This window comes from Callorhinus ursinus, unplaced genomic scaffold (genome assembly GCF_003265705.2).
Source record: "Callorhinus ursinus isolate GAN/ISIS: 27379988/994484 unplaced genomic scaffold, GSC_fseal_2.0 scaffold23, whole genome shotgun sequence".
Classification (NCBI taxonomy): Eukaryota; Metazoa; Chordata; class Mammalia; order Carnivora; family Otariidae; genus Callorhinus; species Callorhinus ursinus.
The window spans coordinates 24783060-24802352 of record NW_027397085.1 but is presented as its reverse complement, the minus strand read 5'-3'; the positions used below and the strand labels follow the sequence as shown (position 1 = coordinate 24802352).

Below are 19293 nucleotides of genomic sequence, written 5' to 3'. Positions count from 1 at the left end.
CCTCCTTAAACCCCATCACCTATCCAACCCCCCCCCCCCCCACCTATTTCCGGTCACCATCAGTTTGTTCTCTATAGTTAAGAGTCTGCTTCTTGGTTTGCCTCTCTTTTTTCCCCCCATGATCATTTGTTTTGCTTCTTAAATTTTATATCTGAGTGAAATCATATGGTATTTGTCTTTCTCTGACTGACATATTTTGCTTAGCATAATACTCTCTAAATCCATCCATGTCATTGCACATGACAAGATTTCATTCTTTTTTAAAGCTGAGTAATATACCACTGTATGTACACACACACACACACACACACACACACACACACACACACACACCCCACATCTTCTTTATCTACTCATCTGTCGATGGACATTTGGGCTCTTCCCATAATTTGGCTGTTGTTGATAATGCTGCCATAAACATTGGGGGCACATCTATCCCTTTGAGTTAGTATTTTTGTATCCTTTGGGTAAATACCTAGTAGTGTAATTGCTGGATCACAGGGTAGTTCTATTTTTAACTTTTTGAAGAACCTCCATACTGTTCTCCAGAGTGGCTGTCCCAGTTTGCAACAGTGTAGGAGGGTTTCCCTTTCTCTTCATCCTCACCAACACCTATCATTTCCTGTGTTGTTAATTTTAGCCATTCTGACTGGTATGAGGTGATATCTCATTGTAGTTTTGATTTGCATTTATTGCCCCGATTATGAATAATGTTGAGCATCTTTTCATGTGTTTGTTGGCCATCTGGATGTCTTCTTTGGAAAAATGTCTATTCATGTCTTCTGCCCATTTCTTTAAACTGGATTATTTGTGTTTTTGGGTTTTGAGTTGTATAAGTTCCTTATAGATTTTGGATAATAACCCTCTATCAGATATGGCATTTGCAAATATCTTCTCCCATTCTGTAGGCTGTCTTTTAGTTTTTGTTGATTGTTTCCTTTGCTGTGCAGGAGCTTTTTATTCTGATGTAGTCCCAGTAGTTTATTTTTGATTTTGTTTCCCTTGTCTCAGGAGACATTATCTAGAAAAATGTCGTTATGGCTGATGTTAGAGAAATTATTGCCTATGCTCTCTTCTAGTATTTTGATGGTTTCCTGTCTCTCATTTAGGTCTTCAATCCATTTTGAATTTATTTTTTGTATGGTGAAAGAAAGTGGTCCAGTTTCTTTCTTTTGCATGTTGCTGTCCAGTTTTCCCAGCACCATTTGTTGAAGTGTTTTTTTATTTTTCCATTGGATATTCTTCCCTACTCTGTTTAATATTAATTGACCATATAGTTGTGGGTTCATTTCTGGGTTTTCTTGTCTGTTCTATTGATCTATGTGTCTATTTTTCTGTCAGTAGCATACTATTTTGATTACTACAGCTTTGTAATATAACTTGAAGTCTGGAATTGTGATGCCTCCAGCTTTGCTTTTCTTTTTTAAGGTTGCTTTGGCTATTCAGAGTCTTTTGTGGTTCCATAGAAATTTTAGGATAGTTTGTTCTAGTTCTGTAAAAAATGCCGTTGGTATTTTGATAGGGGTTGCTTTAAATGTGTAGATTGCTTTGGGTAATGTAGACATTTTATCCATATCTGTTCTTCTAATCCATGACAATGGAATTGCTTTCCATTTCTTTGAGTCATCTTCAATTTCTTTCATCAGTGTTTAATAGTTTTCAGAGTACAGATCTTTTACTTCTTTGTTATTCCTAGGTATGTTATGGTTTTGGGAAAAATATGGGATGCTTCATGAATTTGTGAGCTATCCTTGCACAGGGGCCATGCTAATCTTCTCTGTATCGCTCCAATTTTAGTATATATGCTGCCGAAGCAAGCACTCATTCTTTAATATTTAATTACATTATGAAATTGCAACTGTATTTGTAATTGGCATGAACAAATTTAGGAACAAACAACAATGTTCGGTAAGTACAAAACTCAAATGGAGCGCATGGATGTATTAGACTGAGGCATCCTGGATATTAGTCATCAGCATGCTGAGGCAGTGGTTAACCCATTTGCTTAAGCAGTTAAGTGGAGTTGGATCAGTAGGACTGCCCACTGAATGTTTTATCAATTCAGGTTATTTGCAAGCAACCAAAACCAAATGAACAAACTAGGCAAAGAAATACATTTATTGGATGGATCTGAGATGACACAGCAAACTGAAGGAAAAGCCAAATAACCAGTTCTCAGGAAGATGGGGGCTAAGGAAGCACTGGGTATCTTGGGAGCAGGCAATGGACAGACTCTTCCGGGTTTATCACTGGATGAATTGGCTCCAGTGTTTTTTCATCTTCGTGTTACTCTGATTAAAATCTGAATGTCCATGAGAAGGACTCTCACTGGCTTATATATCACATGGACTCTCCTCAACCAAGGAACAACAGACACTGGAAAGGATCTTCCCCCAAGACTGCGTGCACTGGGGCGGGATCAATCTCCGGAGGCAACCAGAGGTGGGGGTGCTGTGAACAGAGGAGGGGGAATGTGCATGGTGACCAGTAAGTGTGGGCAAGAAATCACACTAGCTAGAGGGAGATTTAGAGCCCTAGAAGTAAGTTCTGATTCTATCTAGAAGAAGGTAGAAGGTGTTAAGAGTACAAGGAAACCTATGGCTTCTGACTGTTGCTTTATGCTTTGACATAGTTCCCAGCAGCTTTCAAGGCTTCTACCTTCTGGAACTCTGAGTGAAATGTGCCAATTTCCTTGACCACCCAGATTGTTCCAGCTGAGAGTAGGTGCGGATGTCTGGATCCAGGCCCCGGTTTGTCACTACAGGATCTTGGGTGAGCTATTGCTTCTAAATACCCCAGTTTCTCTATACACAAGATGAAAGATCCTTCCAGATGTAATGTTTTGTCATTTCTATATCTGGACACATCCCCTTTCTTCATACATTTGAGTATAATTCAGCAAAAACAGATACATCTTTATATTGCTTGTTGGAACTATTTTGCATTCCAGGAAACATTAAAGTGAAAGCTGCACTTTGGTTTCAGTGGAACTGTATAAGATGTAAAGATGGTGCTTAGAGATAAATTAAAATACCAATAAAAAGCATTAAAACACATGCTGCCACTCATTTGCACCATATAGTAGCTAGCTGGCTAATATGAGACCTCTTTTTTCAAGTTGCTTTTCTATTCTCTTATAAAGATAAGTACACAAGAGATTTCTGCTTCTGCCACGAATTCTTTTTTAATGGCTCCTCCACCCCCATCCCCAGTGACTCATTTTCTTATTCTATTTCGTTTGTTTGCTTGTTTGTTTTTCGGTATGCTGGGTTTGGTTTGCTTCCTTTCACTGGCAATTTGAATGAGATTCTCAAGATGGTTTCTTGCAGTGTTTTGATGGCAAGAGATGTGTTGGTTTCTTTCAGAAAATCCCTCTGAGGTGACTACTGAAGATCTTATGCCCTCTCAAGACTTGGTACTGTGATACCCTCAAGAACTCAGACCCTACCCAGGGTAAAAGGGAGAAAGCTCTACTACCTGGCAGGATGGGAGCTCAACACTGAAATTAAATCCTGTCACAAACAGAAATATTTCTTGCGCCCTTGAGTTTATGGACTGAGAGATTTAGCCTACAGAGATTTGAACTTTATTTAGTTAATGAAAGGGAGCTAAGTAAGGCAAGTGACAAGTCAAATATTTATCTGAGAAAAGTCACTTTGGCAGCTCTGTGGAAGATAAATGGAAAGGGAGAGAGAAGAGGAGGGGAGGCCAATTGGTTGAACCAACAGGCTAGCTTAGACAGAGTACAGGGGAGGGAAGCTAACTCTTCCTCTGCCCCTTCACCAAACCCATTTCCTTTCTGTTGGCACATATGGCTAGACTACATTTTCCAGCCTTCTTGCCAACTGGAGCAATGTTACTCAAGTTGGACAAGGGGAAAATGGGCAGAAGTGAGGTACACCTCCCGTATGAACCTACTCACACCCTTTCTTCCCCAGTCCACCGGCCAGATGCGTAGAGACCAGGGTGACCTGGCAACCATGTGCAGATGGAGCCTCCATGGGGCTGGGTCCCTGAATGACATCATGGATACATACAGACACATACACCCTCAACATGGGAGTGAGAAATAAATTTCTATTATGTGCAGATGCCAAAATTTCCAAGTTCATTTGTGAATACAGCTCATGTCATTCTCGATAATATAATCCCTGATGCTCTCTGGTTAGAGCAGAGCTCAGTCCTCTGCATACACTGTTGCGTAACCCCCCTGCCCCTATCCACACCCTCCTTATAAGGGAAAGATAGAAAAGAACAAAGAAGAAAATACATGTTGCACATCATTTCACCCTCCAGGGCTAAGTAGTCTTAACAATCTGGTATATTTTCTCTCACTCTTTTTTTTTTTTCCTCTATAGCAAAAAAAAGTTATCCTTAGTTTGTTCAGATATTAAATTTTTCATCTGGTGATTTATTTATTGATTCTACCTTCATTGTAAGCCTGTGTGTCAGAAACTGTGCTCAATGCTAGGGATTAAAAGAACAGACATGACACAGTTCCTGTCCTCAAGGAAGCTGTAGCCTCGTGGAGGAAAGAGATGCCTAAGCAGGTAATGACTAGGAAAATGACACAGAAAATGGGTCAGCAGAGTGACAGAGAAGGGAAGTAAGGAAGCCAAAAGGAAGAGTCCCTAACATATTTAAAAAAAAAAAAGGTTCTTTCTATATGTTGGGGACTGATTTAATCACCTCTGAGATGTAAACTATTTTAATCCTCATGACAATCACATGAGATACACGTCCCAGTATCTCAATGTTACAGGTGAGGAAACTAAACCACAGAAAAGTTCAGTAACTTGCCCCTTATCTAGGGTCTTGCTGGGAGGGGGTTCAGCAGTGTGTGTGTGTGTGTGTATGTGTGTGTGTGTGTGTGTGTGTGTGTGTTCAGAGTTGACTTAGAAGAGTTTCAAAGACAGGGATTGGGAAGGACATAGTTACACGTGAGAAACTACAGGCAGGATCATGGTCACCTGGTGAAGCTGAGACAGAGCAAGTGGCCCAGACCTTTGGATCCTCCTACATTCCTAGTGGCCTCCTGACATAGACTGATCTCAGGATGTGAGGTTCTAAAGAGAATCTAACTGAGCTTACAAATTCTGCGCAGGCGGAGGAAGACTGCTCATTGGAGGTGTGACTTTTGACAGAATATTGACTCCACTAGCTACTAAATGTGACCCAAGTGGTGTTCTGGAATCAAAATTACTTGCAACCTCTCATCCCTGGAGCCTGAGGCTGGTAGAAGTGAAACAGGACATGAAAAGAGAGAAGGACCTCCTTCTCCAATGATGACAGCTGAAAGCTTTTAGCTCATAAAGCTCATAAAGCTTTCAGCTCTATCACATCCAGAGGGGATATGCAGTTTTGTAGACCCAAAGCCTAAATGCTGATTAAGGAATTAGGTGCCTGTGATAATTCACTGATGAGTTAGAGGAAGTGGTGACACCGGGAGAGGGTGGGTTTTCAGCACAGACCTGTAAACAAACGTGGCATGAATCCATCTTTACATCAGCTAGAAGGCAGCCTCTCAATCTTGCAGTCTTCGCGCAAAAATCATGGAGACGAACGATCTCAAAAAAGCATCCACGCCAAGCCAACCCTTTTTTCCCCCTTTCCTTTCTGAGTTCCCCCCTCATTTCCATCATGATTTTTTAAGTAAAATCTGAACTATCTCCATCAGGAGCCCTCTCCACTGCCTGATATTCTTGCCCGTTCTGTAGGACACCATGAAAAGACCTGCTTTCTCCCCCTGCCCTAAGAGGGGTGAGTAGACAGGATTGGCTGTCTCACTCACCCTCCACATCTTCTGGAAATGCGTATTTTCACATTTTCCTGCCTACTGTAGATCTTCCGTTGAAAGCAGGCATTGCCACTGCCTTATTTGGAGAAAGAGACCAGAACACCAATGGGCTGTTAAAATATGCAGAATTTGGGGGGTATGAAGAAACTCTAAGAACCATAGTCACATCACGGCCCAGGAGGAATCTCAAAGGGGAACCTGCGTTCCTCACTTAAGCGGGGTTGGTCTTGAGTTATTGCTGTTCCAACATTAGGCGAGGCTGTAGAATTCCAGTTTCAACTGAATATTTATTACATGAAGTTACTTTGCAATACTTGCTACACTCTTAGAAGGATTGTCTTGGTTCATTGTTTCCCAAAGTATGTGGTGAATACGTGTCCCATCTGCTGACACATGAGGTTGTTGAAAGTGGTTCATGGACAGAGCATATAATAACACTGAATCACAGAAGGCAAGCATTATTCTCTTTTAAATGGTCTTTCAATCTCTCTTTGGGCTTCAAGGTGAAAGCCTCTGTGCTGGTGTGCCTTTAATGGCTTCCCAACCAGAGCTAATCTGCCTTTTGCTAAAGGAAGAGCAAGCCTCAGTCAAGCAACAGAATATTTTTAACAGATTTTTTGAGGTATACTTGACATAAGACAAACTGTCTATTTAAAGGGTATAATTTGAAATGACACGTATACACCTTGAGACCATTACCACAATCAAATTAATAAATATTTCCACCACCCCCAAAATTTTCCTTGTGATCCATTGTGATCCTTCCCTCCCACACCTCACCATTTCTACCCCCTTCCCAGGTAACTCTTGACCTTCTTTCTGCTACTATAGAGCAGTGTGCATTTTTTTGAGAACTTTGTATAAATTGAATAATACAGTGTGCACTCTTGTTTTGGTCTCGCTGCTCTCACTTAACATATTTATTTTGAGATTCATTCAACATGACTCCCTGTGTCAATAGTCCATTCCTTTTTATAGCTGGGTAGTATTCCATTATATGAATATATCACAATATGTTTACCCATTCACCTGCTGATGGACATTTGAGTTGTTTCCAGTTTGGGGCTATTACAAATAAAGCTACTATGAACACTCATGTTCAAGTCTTTTCAATTTCAGCCATTATGGTAGGTATGTAGTCATGTCACACTATGGTTTTAAATTGCATTTCCCTAATGAATAATGATGTTGAACATACTTTGTTAGGCTTTGTTTGCCATCTGTTTATCTTCTTTGGTGAGGTGTCTTTAAATCGTTTGCTAATTTAAAAAAAAAATTGTTGCCATCTTATGATTGAGCTTCAGAGTTCTTTATCGATCTTGGAAATAAGTACTTTATGAGATACACAATTTGCAAATATTTTTCCCAGTCTGTGGTTTGTCTTCTCATTCTCTTAAGAGTATGAGCAAAAGTTTTAAATTTTGACAAATTGAATTTGTCCCATTTATTATTCTTTTTTCTTTTATATGTTGTACTTTTCATGTCTTACTTAAGAAATCTTTGTCTAAGCCCAGGCTCACAAAGATTTTCTCCTATTTTTTTCTCCTAGAAGTTTCATAGCTTTAGATTTTATATTTAAATCTATGATCCATTCTGAGTTGACTTTTGCTTATGGTATACAGTATGAATTGAAGTTCTTTTTCTTTTATAAGATACTCAATTGACCCATACCATTATTGAAAACATTATACTTTCTCGACTGAATGACCTTCACACCTCTGTCAAAAATCCATGGTCTATCTATGTGTGGGTCTATTTCTGGATTCTCTTCTACTTCTGTGATCTATGTGTTTATCTTTATGACACTACTACACTGTCTGGTTTGCTATAGCTTGATCTAGAGGTCCTTTGCATTTCCATATAAATTTTAGAGTCAGCTGGTCAATTTTATTCAAAAGACCTGCTGAGATTTAGTTTGGACTGCAGTCAGTCTATAGACCAATTTGAGAAGAACTGACTTCTTAACAACATTAAGCTTTCCAACCCAGGACCAGCAACTTTCTCCATTTGTTTAAGTGATCATACCAAATCCAATGTTCTTCATCCCTGTGTGTAAATCCACATTTCCACCTAGTATTTTTCTTCTTCCTGAAGGACTTGTAATATTTTTTGTAGAGCAGGTCTACTGTGATTAATTCTTTCAACTTTTGTAGGTCTAAAAATGTCTTTTTAATTAATTTTTTTAATGTTAAAGGCTTTGATCTTTATTATAAGAATGGTTATAAACTATCAATGGAGATTTATTGTACCTTTATTTTTGAAAGTTATTTTTCCTTGGTAAAGAAATCTTTATCTCTTAACAGTACTTTCAGTACTTTAAAGATGGTGCTCAGATGTCTTCTTGCTTGCATGGTATTCAATGAGAAATACACTGACATTCTTGTTTTTGTTCCTTTCTATGTACCATGACTTTTTTCTTCTGGTTGCTTTTAAGATTTTCTTTTTTATCACTGGTTTATAGCAATTTGATTATGATGTTTCCTAGCATAGTTTTCATTGAGTTTCTTAGATCTGTGAGTTCATAGTTCTTATCAAATTTGGAAAATTTGGGGCCATTATCCTTCATTTTGTTCTGTCCTTTTTTGTCTCTCATCTCCTTTATGAACTGCAAACACAAATATATTAGGCTGCTTAAAGTTGTGCCACAGCTAACAGATGCTCTTTTCATAGAAAACAAAACAAAACAAAACAAAAAAACAACAACTCTACTTCACTTCATTTTGCATTGTTACTATTATTAGGCCTTTAAATCCATGGATCTTTTCTTATTCAATGTCTAATGTGTCATTAATCCCATTAATCCTCATCTTACACACTGTGATTTTCATTTCTAAAAGCTCAATTTTAATCTTTAAAAAATTGTGTGATATGATATTTTTAATGTCTCCTTTGTCTCTAGTTAACTTTTTAAAAATATGGAATATAATTATAATAACTTTTAATGTCCTTCTCTGCTAATTCTAACATCAATGCCAGTTCCAGGTCGGTTTTAATTGATTGCTTTATCTCTTCATCTTAGATAGTGTGTGTCTAGTAACTTTTAGATTCATTGCAAAACATTGTGAATTCTACCTTGTTGGGTGCCAAATATTTCTGCATTCCTGTAAATATAATTGAGTTTTGTTCTGAGTCACAATTAAGTTATGTGGAAACAGTTTGATCATTTTGCGTTTTGCTTTGAAGATTTGTTAAATGATACCAGAACAGTGGCCACTCTAGGGATAATTATTCACCACTTCCAAGGCAGATCTTCTGGGTTGTCTGTGCAATAACTTGTGAATCATGAGGTTTTCCAATCTGGCTAATAGGAGCAGTCACGATACGTGGCCCTGTGCGAGTCCCAAGTACTATTTCCTCTAATCTTTTGGGGGATTCTTGCCCCATCCTCAAAGGTTCCTCCTATTCATTCACTGCTGGGCAGTGCTCTGCTGAGGGCTTAAGGGGGAACTTCCACATATCCCTGGGGTAATTTCAGTGTAGCTCTCTCCTTTTTGATCTGTGTCTTCTGAATTCTTAGCCTGCTCCCCTGGGCTCTCAGCAACGTGTCTTCCATTCGGGGAGATTCCTGGGTTTTGCCTGGGTTCCTTTTCCTACACTGCTGCTTGGATACTCTAAACAGTAAGCTGGAGCAACTATCGGGCTCACTTCACTTCTTTCCCTTTCTCAGAGATCGCTGTCCTTTGTTGTCTGGTGTTCAGTGTCCATTTCGGTTGTTTGAGGCAGGAGGGTGGACACAGTCCCTGTCACATCTCGGCTAGGAACAGAAGCATGTGGCTAGAATTTTAATAATACTATTTTACTTCATTATATTTATTCCTATGGCTACCTTCTATTTATGGTCGTTGATACTGATTTTTCCTTTGGAACAGGTAATGCAATTTTCCCTTTTAAGTAAATCAGTTGAAGTGTGAAAAAAATAAGGTCAATTTTAAGAAAAATATTTAGTAAATAATAATAAGGGTAGTAATGAGATATGAGTAAACAAATAAGACAGGATGGGAATTTGGGAGAAGAATGTCCAAGGTTATCTGTAAGATCTAGGTAATAATGCTGGGTATTGTAATGCATTCATCAAGACCTGGCTCAGGAGAGTTGGCTCAAAACGTCTACCGCCTTACATCTATTAGAGCTTATGGGTGATGTTGAGGATCACAGAAGTCATGATTTTCAAGACGGCCAGATTTCATGGGGGTTTCCAGGATAAAAGAAGGGAATTTGCAGGCACTAGCTGATATATCCTGTTTTTTTTTTAATGACGTGGACTCTGGATAAGTAGCACTTTTCATACAGGAGGTGCTAAATAAATATTCTTGAAGAGAATTGATATCAGAGACCATGCTAGGTAATGGTCAGTCCACTTACAGGCTAAATAATTCTGAAAAGATTGAGGAAGCTGTGTGGTTTGCCATGACATGCAAAGACAGTCAATTGCTTTTTAACTTTTTAGTTTGATGGCAGGTCTCAACAAACAAAACCAGGACTATACATTCTCATTTAAATGAGTGACATACACCAGCTTCTGTTGGCACTGTTGCTGCCACAGACACAGCAAATAAACCAGCTGTGACCTCTTAGAGACCGGCTCTGCTAATTGATGGAAACAAAAATTGCTGTTCTGGCTCGATCTAGAGACTGAGCGTGTAGAGAAAACCTAAATTTACTTCTGGCCTTGACATAAACTCATATGCTTGCCATTGGCTGGCACAATTGAAAGTGCCGTCCTCATAGCCAGCCTGCCTATAATGATTTATCATGTTTGCTGTTCTCGACATTGTCGGAACTCTGTCCCCCAAATAATACGCAAACACCAACTTCTGCTGAAGTCAGTAATGATGCAGGTTTATCAGCCTAGAAGGTCAACCTATATTATAGAGCAGACAATTTGGGCTGATTAGAAGCCTCAAACACTGATAGCAACTCGAACATCTATTACTGTTTAAAACAAAACAAGAAAAGCCAGTGGCTCTCTCTCCTGCGGTTTATTCCTTGAGGGTACAGTCAGAAAGATGATTACATCAGATTGTCCGGAATCGCAGGCCTGTGGCATCAGGCATTTGCCTACTTGCATCAGGAAGTGCAAAGGCACACAAGGGCTGTGTGGCAGGACAGGAAAGGCAGAGAAAAACAACGAAGCTGTGTAGGGATGGTATGGCCAAGGCAGGGAAGGCTGTGGAGGCAGAGAGAACCCAGGTTTGAATCTGGGGCCCATTATCACTTACTGGCCCCAGGACCCAGGCAGGTATGCTGACCCCTTCCCAGACTCATTTTCAGTCTGTAGAATAAGGGAAGTAACATTTACCTGACAGGTTTTTGAGGATTAAATAGTATAATGGACACATAACCCTTTTAAATCAAAATTCACCGGGGAAATACCAGGTATTAATTATACATGTAGATAGACCTTTTAAATTTTGTAGATGGAGCTTTGGAAAATGGTAGAAGCTTCTGGACTTCAAAAACCTCTGTGCTGCTTGAAATGCTGTGAATGCTGGGAGGACAATACTGTGAGCGGGAAAAGTCCAGGGCGTCTAAGACCCGGGCTCGTTGGCTGTGTCCACCACTTCCCAACTGACATTCATCAGTAAGAGGGAAATCTTAAGAGGAGCTCCTTAAAGGGTTACTGCAAAATTAAATGAGATAGATCAGTTAGGCTACATAATTATTGGGATTATCTCTTCTGGGCCAGACAGGGAAACGCAGTTTCATGAATAACGTCTTTCATGCAAAGAATCGCTTGAGGATCAGAAATTATCTGAATTTAATGGAGGAAATTGTATGCTCACAAGTATGGCTATTTCCATAGGATTTAGGATAATTTCTAGTGACATTTAAGACCCGTCTATATTAGAGACATCTCACTGCCCACAGCCATCACACTTCAAGAAAATTCCGTCCGCCAGCCATAATCACCCCACCTCTATTATCACTAAGCAGTAGATTATTTTTTGCCTTTGTGGAGAAGCAGACCCTTCAGTGCTTGTCATCTGGGTGGTTTTTGCAGTCTCTCATATGTCGCACACAAGAATGAAAACCCTGCTCACTGTCCTTTTTCCGCAGGGATAACACAATCACCTATTTCATAAGTACGCAACTGTTTGAGCGGCTCAGACTCCCCTTACTTTAGAATGTCAGGCAGCTATTAAATTTGCGCTTTGCCATCAGCCTCAAGTCTCTTCCCTGAGGACTCGGTATGGGAAACTTTCTCCCCTCCCTGTGAGCTGTGCTCGGCTCATTATTGAATTTTCTGCCGGTGAGTGAGGAAATCAAGGAGACATGAGGTGATTGCAAAAGTACATGTTCCCCATCCTTTTTGGCAGAGCTTAAGGGGAAAGAACAACTAGATTATTTTAGGATTTTATTTTATTAAGAGAAAATCAGTGGTCTCTACAGAATGATTCACATTTGAAAAAAAAAATTCAACTTATAGTAATTCAAGTAATTATGAAGTTAGTTTTGTCATCAGTGAAAATGCCAGCTGAGAGCTCCAGGACCTGGGGTTCATAACAGGAAGTAAAGGAGGGAACAGGAAGTCAGGCACCAAGTAGATGGAGCCGTGTGCCCCAGTAAGGTAGGACGGCGTTCGTCCCATTGTGCAGGACGGAAGATTTTCGGCAGGGCTGTGATTCACTTCTAAACCCTCTACTCCTCACAACTCAGCAGCATGAACTGTTACTCCCTCGGGTCTCTTCAGACTAGGTCCAGAGTGGCAGTTTCTTATTACCATGCTCCAGGCCCTGAGCAGGACATTTTACATTCAAAGTTTACTTAAGCCTCTTGATACCACTGTAAGGAAGCACTCTTATCACCCTCTCTTATAGAAGGAAATGCAGAGTTGAGCACGGGAAGTAGCGTGTTCCCTGTTGGCAGCTAGGGAGTGGTGGGGCTAGAATACAAACCAGGTCTGTGCTCTCCAGCGTTAGGGTGTGAGGCCTCACTAGAACCATCTTCCTCCTGCAGCCCTACTTACCCTCTGAGGTTCAGCTGGAGGGCTCCCTTCTGCAGCAAGCAAATATTTGTTGAGCAAATTTCAACTACTCTCCTAATTTTAAATCATTGGTAATATGCTACCATCCAACATTCATTTTGATATCCACAGTACCTGTATTGTGCTTAAATCTCTGATAATCTTTCCAGTGCTTTATCTTAACCAGTCTAACACTTTTCCAGATATATTCATCCATCCACCCACCCATTCATCCATCCACCCATCCATCTACCCATCCTGCCAGCCAGCCATCCATCCATCATCCATCCATCCATCCATCCACTCTTTCATTCCTCCAATATCCCCTGATAAATATATACTGACCACCCCATACTCTCTAGGCACTGAGTTAGGTGCTTGAAATACATGATGAACAAAACAGACATGGTTCCTGGCTTCACCAAGCTTACAGTCCAGCAGAAGAGAAGAGGGAAATTAATCTAATAATCACACATATACACAACTACAAACTGTGCCAATAAAGACATGCAGGAAGTCATGAGTGTACCCAGTTGTACTTTGGGACAACTGGAGGGACCTCTCTGGGGAAGTGCTGTTGGCCGAGAGTTGAAGGATGAGCAATAGCAGCGATTACTTCCTGAGTATTTACTACGTGCCAGGCTTTGTTCTGAGCATGTTTCACATAGTAACTCACGGAATTCTCCATACAGCCCTACCTGTTACTTCCCAGACCCAGTCTTCTCAAGCACCACCCCAAGCGTTGCTTATTGGTGAAGCAGAGGGGAAGCATTCGAGAGCAGGAGTAGAGGCTGCAGGGCGGTTGGAGGTGGAGGCACAGAAAGTAGAGGGGAACGGCATTGGATGAAACTGGAGAGGTGGGGAGGACCAATGCTGAGTGTCTGGACCCACTGCTTGGAGTTTTGAGAAATCACTGTATTTTTCTTAAGCCAGGGAAGTGGCACGATTAGATGTTTGTTTTCAAAGAGCACTTTGGCTGCTGTGGGCACTGGAATGTGGGAGAGCAGGGCCGTGTGAGGAGACTGGCTGGGACCTCACTGCTGTCCTCTGGGGGACAGCCTGCACTAGAGTGGTCCCCTGGAGATGGAGCTGCGTGGTCAGATTCAAGTACATATGGGTAACCCGGTATTAGCCTCCAGTTAGATGTACAAGATTCACATAGATTTATATGACAAAATACAGTTTTTTTAATTTACATTCACCCGGACTGGCTTTGGTCTATGTCCTCAAGTCTCTAACGGACATGCTTTTCACTCCTTAGTTACAAGTCCTTCTGTCGGGGAAGTTTGGGAGGTGGTTATTTATTATAATCCTAGATTCCTGGGGAGCTCAGGGCTGGGGACACATATAGCCATCCTACAGGCAGCAGGACTAAACCCCTTGGTAAACGGTTTGATGCTACTTGGTATTGAACCCAGGAGCTGAGAAAAAACTGAATTCAGCAAGCCCAGGACTTTCGTTGGGTCAGCGTTTCAGTCTGAAAATTAAAAACAAATGCCATAAATCCTCTAAGATCTGAGGGCAGGTTCAAAGGGTGATTTCAAAAGACTTTTACAACTAGGAAGTACAAGTCCTATTGTGATAACATGCCCATAAACAATGAGAACCACATAGATTTAATATATTAAGCTACTCCTGAGATTTTTAAACTAAATGGAAAAGTGCTAAGGACCAAACATTCTTGTTTGGAAGTATTACAGATTTCATCGAGGATTGGATTAAAATAAAATCAGAAACAGGAGAAAGATTCCCCCCTAGTTTATACATGTAACTATATCGCATGCACTCACACACATCTACAAAATGAAGTGGACAGCTGAGGTGTTCATCCACCTAATTATTACCCTCAATACTGTCAGATCAGACACTTGAGGTAAGATATATTTTGATTTTTTGCAAATGTGTCTTTTGTTTCATTTCTGGGAGGTGGTGTCTGAATTTGAGTCATTGAGCAAGGGTATCTTAAATCTATTCAGAGTGACTGGATTGTTTGGGGACTGAAAGAATATTATTCATAAAACATGGAAGCTGGGAATGGTGTTGCTGGACTTGCCTACTTGCAAATACAGGGCATGGAGAATTTACAAAGGAGCAAGTGTTTCTTACTGAGTTACACCCCTAAAGCCACATGTGACCACAGTTCCAAAGAGTCCGGCAGAGCCCCTGCCTCCCCTGAGGGCAGAGCACCCAGTAAGGTCTCCAGGAATGAGCAAAACCCCACATGAACCCAAGTATTTATGAGTATAAGCCCTTTTGGGAACATGTCCCATGTCACACAGTCTTGTTAGGAGACTAGGGCCAATACTGCGAGCTCCATTTTAGGGCTGGAGCATAAAAGAGACTCAGCAAGCACTCTAAAGCAGCCAAAGTGACAGAAAGCAGTGAGGCTCATTTGCAATCCTCTGGCTTGGACCTCAGTTCTCAGGTGCGTACCTCAAGCGGGTGTGTTTGCGAAGACACACCCTCTTTCCTCCCCGCTCACTTCCTTTTCTCCCTTACTTCCTCCATCTGTGGTTCTGAAATGCTTCTGTGAACAATACTGTGGGAGCCCCAGCTGAGAGAACCGAGGCAATGGGCCACATCACCCAAGCCAAAATCAAAACAAAACTGTTCCTAGAAAAAAGAAGAGAATAATTTCTGAGCCAGACTTTAATAATGGAAAGCCCAAACTCAGATAATTGGGCTAATTGTGGTTTGCTTTGTCTGTTTGACCTAATTAGCTGACTAATGTCCTTATTGCTAATTATATCCAGGGTGGCAGAACCCCAAACCATAAGTTATCCCTGCCCCAGCTGATTTGGGGCAAGTTGCTTTACCTCCTTGAGTCTCAATTAGAAAAATTTTCTCAATTATACATATTTTATTTATATTACACTAGTTTTCTCAACTAAAAATATATAAAAGTGCTGCGAAGGTGGGAGGAAATAACTTCTCGGCCCATACAGAGCCCTCAGTAAGAACTTGTCACAAGCTCTTTTCCCTAGGGTGACACATGAAACCGGACTTACAAGGGTAAGAGGCAAGATGGGAAAGGCTTCCAAGGAACCAGCCTTTGTTAAATGTCTATTGTGTGCCAGTGCATTTGCCAAAAAGGTGCGTCCTCTCTCCGCATGTTGGCCATGCCACCAATGTACTTTCCTTGGGCCCGAGGGAGTGGGCATTTCCCTATAACCAAAGAATGGAGTTCCGCCTAGCACCCGCTTGGAACACACATTTGCTAGTTACTGAGAGACCTCAAATAAAGCATTCAATCTCCTTGACCCACAGTAGTGAGGAAGTGGTTCCTTTTTTCAGTTCTTTCTCAGTACTGATTTCATCAAGCAGAATGTCTCAGTTTGGAGTTATTAAATCTTTAACACACCTTTTACACTCTGTGATCTCCAGTTTTAACTAAAAGAAGCAGGTCATAATCTCAGAACCTTCGTCGGACAACTGGCTAGCTAGAGTTTAACTTTTTCAATGTCTCTTTAGGCGATTTTTTATAATTAAAATAACAAGACAAAGTTTTCTTTTAAATAATTTTTAGTTAAAAGGGTATGTGATTTAAAAGAATAATGAGTAAATATGAAGTGATATTTAAATATTAAGTAATAAAGACATAAGAGGATCATAGGTGTTGGGATGCTGATGTGGCAAAAATCATGGCCGTTATATTACAGTGATGGATGTTTGGGAGCGACTGCTCTGAAGGGGCACCATGACTGTTCTATAGGGCCTTGTGAACTCAGCCTCATTTTAAAGCCATCCAAGGCTCTCAGCCCAAAGGAAAGAAAAGGTAATAGACATGGCTGTCTGAATCTACCGATGGACTGTAATGATTCACTGTGTGAAATGTGATGTTCTTGAATAGAATGATGAAAGCACACGTATAGAGATCATACACAGTCAGCCAGAAATAAATCTCTAGGCTGCTGATAAAGCAGCCAGGGAAAAGAAGTAGGGCCTAACTCCAAAAGATCAGACCGTAGGCCCCTTCCATCTGTGCTCCAGAGGACCATGATATCTGCATGCAGGGTGAATGTGAAGGGACGTAGAGATGGAATGGCCAAACAAAAACAGTGATCGGATAAGAAGAAGCTTTTTCTTGTTATCAACGTACTTACCGTATTCTTACTGCATGCATTTGTGATCTACCTAATAAATTCCCATTTCTCTTGGAAAACAGCATAAGCAAATTACTTTGTGGTAAGGGGTCATTAGTGAGCATACCTCAAGAGGGAAGAAAGTAAGTAGAAAATCCCTATCAAATGAAAAGACCCACAATATCTTTACCCTCATGAACTTACTTAGTGTATATTAAGTAAGTTACTTACTTAGTGCTTCCAAGTATGATTATCTCATTTCACAGATGGGAAAACGGGATCAAAGGAGTAAGGAAAAAAACCTCTCTGTTAGTTAAACAATTAGTAGAGATAGAGCAGGAATCCAAACGTAGGCCTAACATCCATTCATATTTTACTCTATGTTCTAACTGGATGGAACAGTATTTTGTTTTCTTGTTTTTTATTTGTTTGCTTTTCTTCTTTTTTAATCAGAATCTACATACATAAGACTTAAAGGTTCTGTTTTCTTTTCTTGGAATCTGAGACACCTTTATTTGCAAGCAAGTTTTTAAGTGTTCAAAGCAAGTTTGGATCCATTTTATGATTTCATTTGTTTATGCAATAAACTGTTGATGATGGAATAAATCTGTGACCTAGCAGAGAGCGTGGACTCTTTCTGCAGTTTTTCCTTATATACATACTGTTCAACTTACTTGTTTTCATGTATTGATTCATTCATTTGACTGTATTTACCAAATGTCTGCTCTGTGCTTGCCATTGGCTTTCATCTTCTGCATTTACCCACAAATGAACTTGGAACCATCCTTCAGTCTACCAATGTCACCAAATTGTCCTACATCACATAAGTTGCACACGTCACCATCATGTTAAACGTGCTCCAACCACACTTGATCATTATATCTACGTTCTCCCCAGGGAAAGTGAATAAAGATGACCTAAGAAACAAGTGCTTTAATCAGAGAAATGGTTTCTAGAAATTATTTTTTTCTTCCTTTTCTTTCAGTTTAAAAAGAAAAAAAAATCAAGAATGTAAAAGCCCAAAGGCAAAAGAGATAGTTTCTTCAGTACATGGACGACCTCTGAAAGAGCTTCATGAATATCAAAGTGCACAAATAAACACTCTCTTTCTCAACTCCTCATGACAGCACAGCGTTCAGAACACTTGGAATGTGCAAATGGGGATGTAGGTGACGCATTAGGGTCTGAAAGAGAAGTTAGTAAAATGAGCTTCCTTCTGTTTTGCTCCAGGGCTCTTCAGTGTAATTTTTCCTGGTAGCTTCTATCTAGAAAGTCAATTCAACTTACAGTCTTGTTTCATCTAAATGGACTTTTCAACATCTCTGTATTCTATCATTTCCATGCCTTTATCATTCCTGCTTTGAATGATATAACTGAATAAACCTTCTCCTCTACCTTTGTATTTGTCTTTATAAGAGTGCTTGAAAGCCTCTCTTTTGAGGAGACTTCTACCCCCACTAATCTGTTCTTTCATATGCAAAGGCTGATCTTTTTAGAAAAAGTTTTTCTGATGCCTTTTTGCTTTTTTTGTCCTTAAGTGCCAAACAGATCTCTGGCTCTGACCAGAGATGGTAACATGGGTTTTTATTTAGGCAAAATTCAGGAGTAGAACATAGTAGATGTTACAGATTGTATGTGCTTTTTTACCTACTCGCTAGATAAACTTAAGACACTATTCACTGACTATTAATGTAACACATTTATTAAATGCCTACTGTGTGCAGGACAGTATGCTAAGATTTGTCAATGAAGTGATAAACAAAAGTATACATTGCATCAGACTGTTTTAGAGAAGAGGGTAATTGTACAATCAAATACCAATTACCTTCAGCTATACAGAATCAAATATTGTTCTCTGCTCTAAAAACATGATGTGGCTATATGCGGTAGGTACCTGTGGAGGTAATAAAGCAATATTTAGTAAATCTGTGTTGAATGAATGAATCAAGAAATACAGAGCTGGAGAAGAAAAGTCTCTGGAGGGGCACCTAGGTGGCTCAGTCGTTAAACATCTGCCTTCGGCTCAGGTCATGATCCCGGGGTCCTGGGATCGAGCCCCGTGTCGGGCTCCCTGCTCAGCGGGGAGCCTGCTTCTCCCTCTCCCACTCCCCCTGCTTGTGTTCCCTCTCTCGCTGTGTCTCTCTCTGTCAAATAAATAAATAAAGTCTTTAAAAGAAAGAAAGAAAGAAAGAAAAGTCTCTGGAAAGGACAAGTTAAAATAATCTAGAATTAGGGATTTTGGTAAATCCATAGATGGGAAAATAAGCACTCAATAAGGAAAGAGCAAGACTGAGAATACCTATAATGATGTTTTTAAAAATAATCAAAGGGGTCCAATGGTGAAACTTGTCGACCTCTACAGCCAGGTACATTAAATTGCTCAATGGAGAGACCATTATTTTTAGAAAAGAAAGAAGAAAGAAAGAAAGAAAGAAAGAAAGAAAGAAAGA

At 40.2% G+C, this 19293-nt stretch overlaps 1 non-coding gene across 1 annotated transcript; it reads right to left on the bottom strand.

Annotated features, from left to right (window-relative positions):
• Positions 1 to 1714: 1714 nt before the first annotated feature.
• Positions 1715 to 1821, bottom strand: LOC112809015 (U6 spliceosomal RNA). Its single transcript, XR_003204492.1, has one exon. It is a non-coding gene; the product is annotated as a U6 spliceosomal RNA (small nuclear RNA).
• Between the last annotated feature and the right edge of the window lie 17472 nt (positions 1822 to 19293).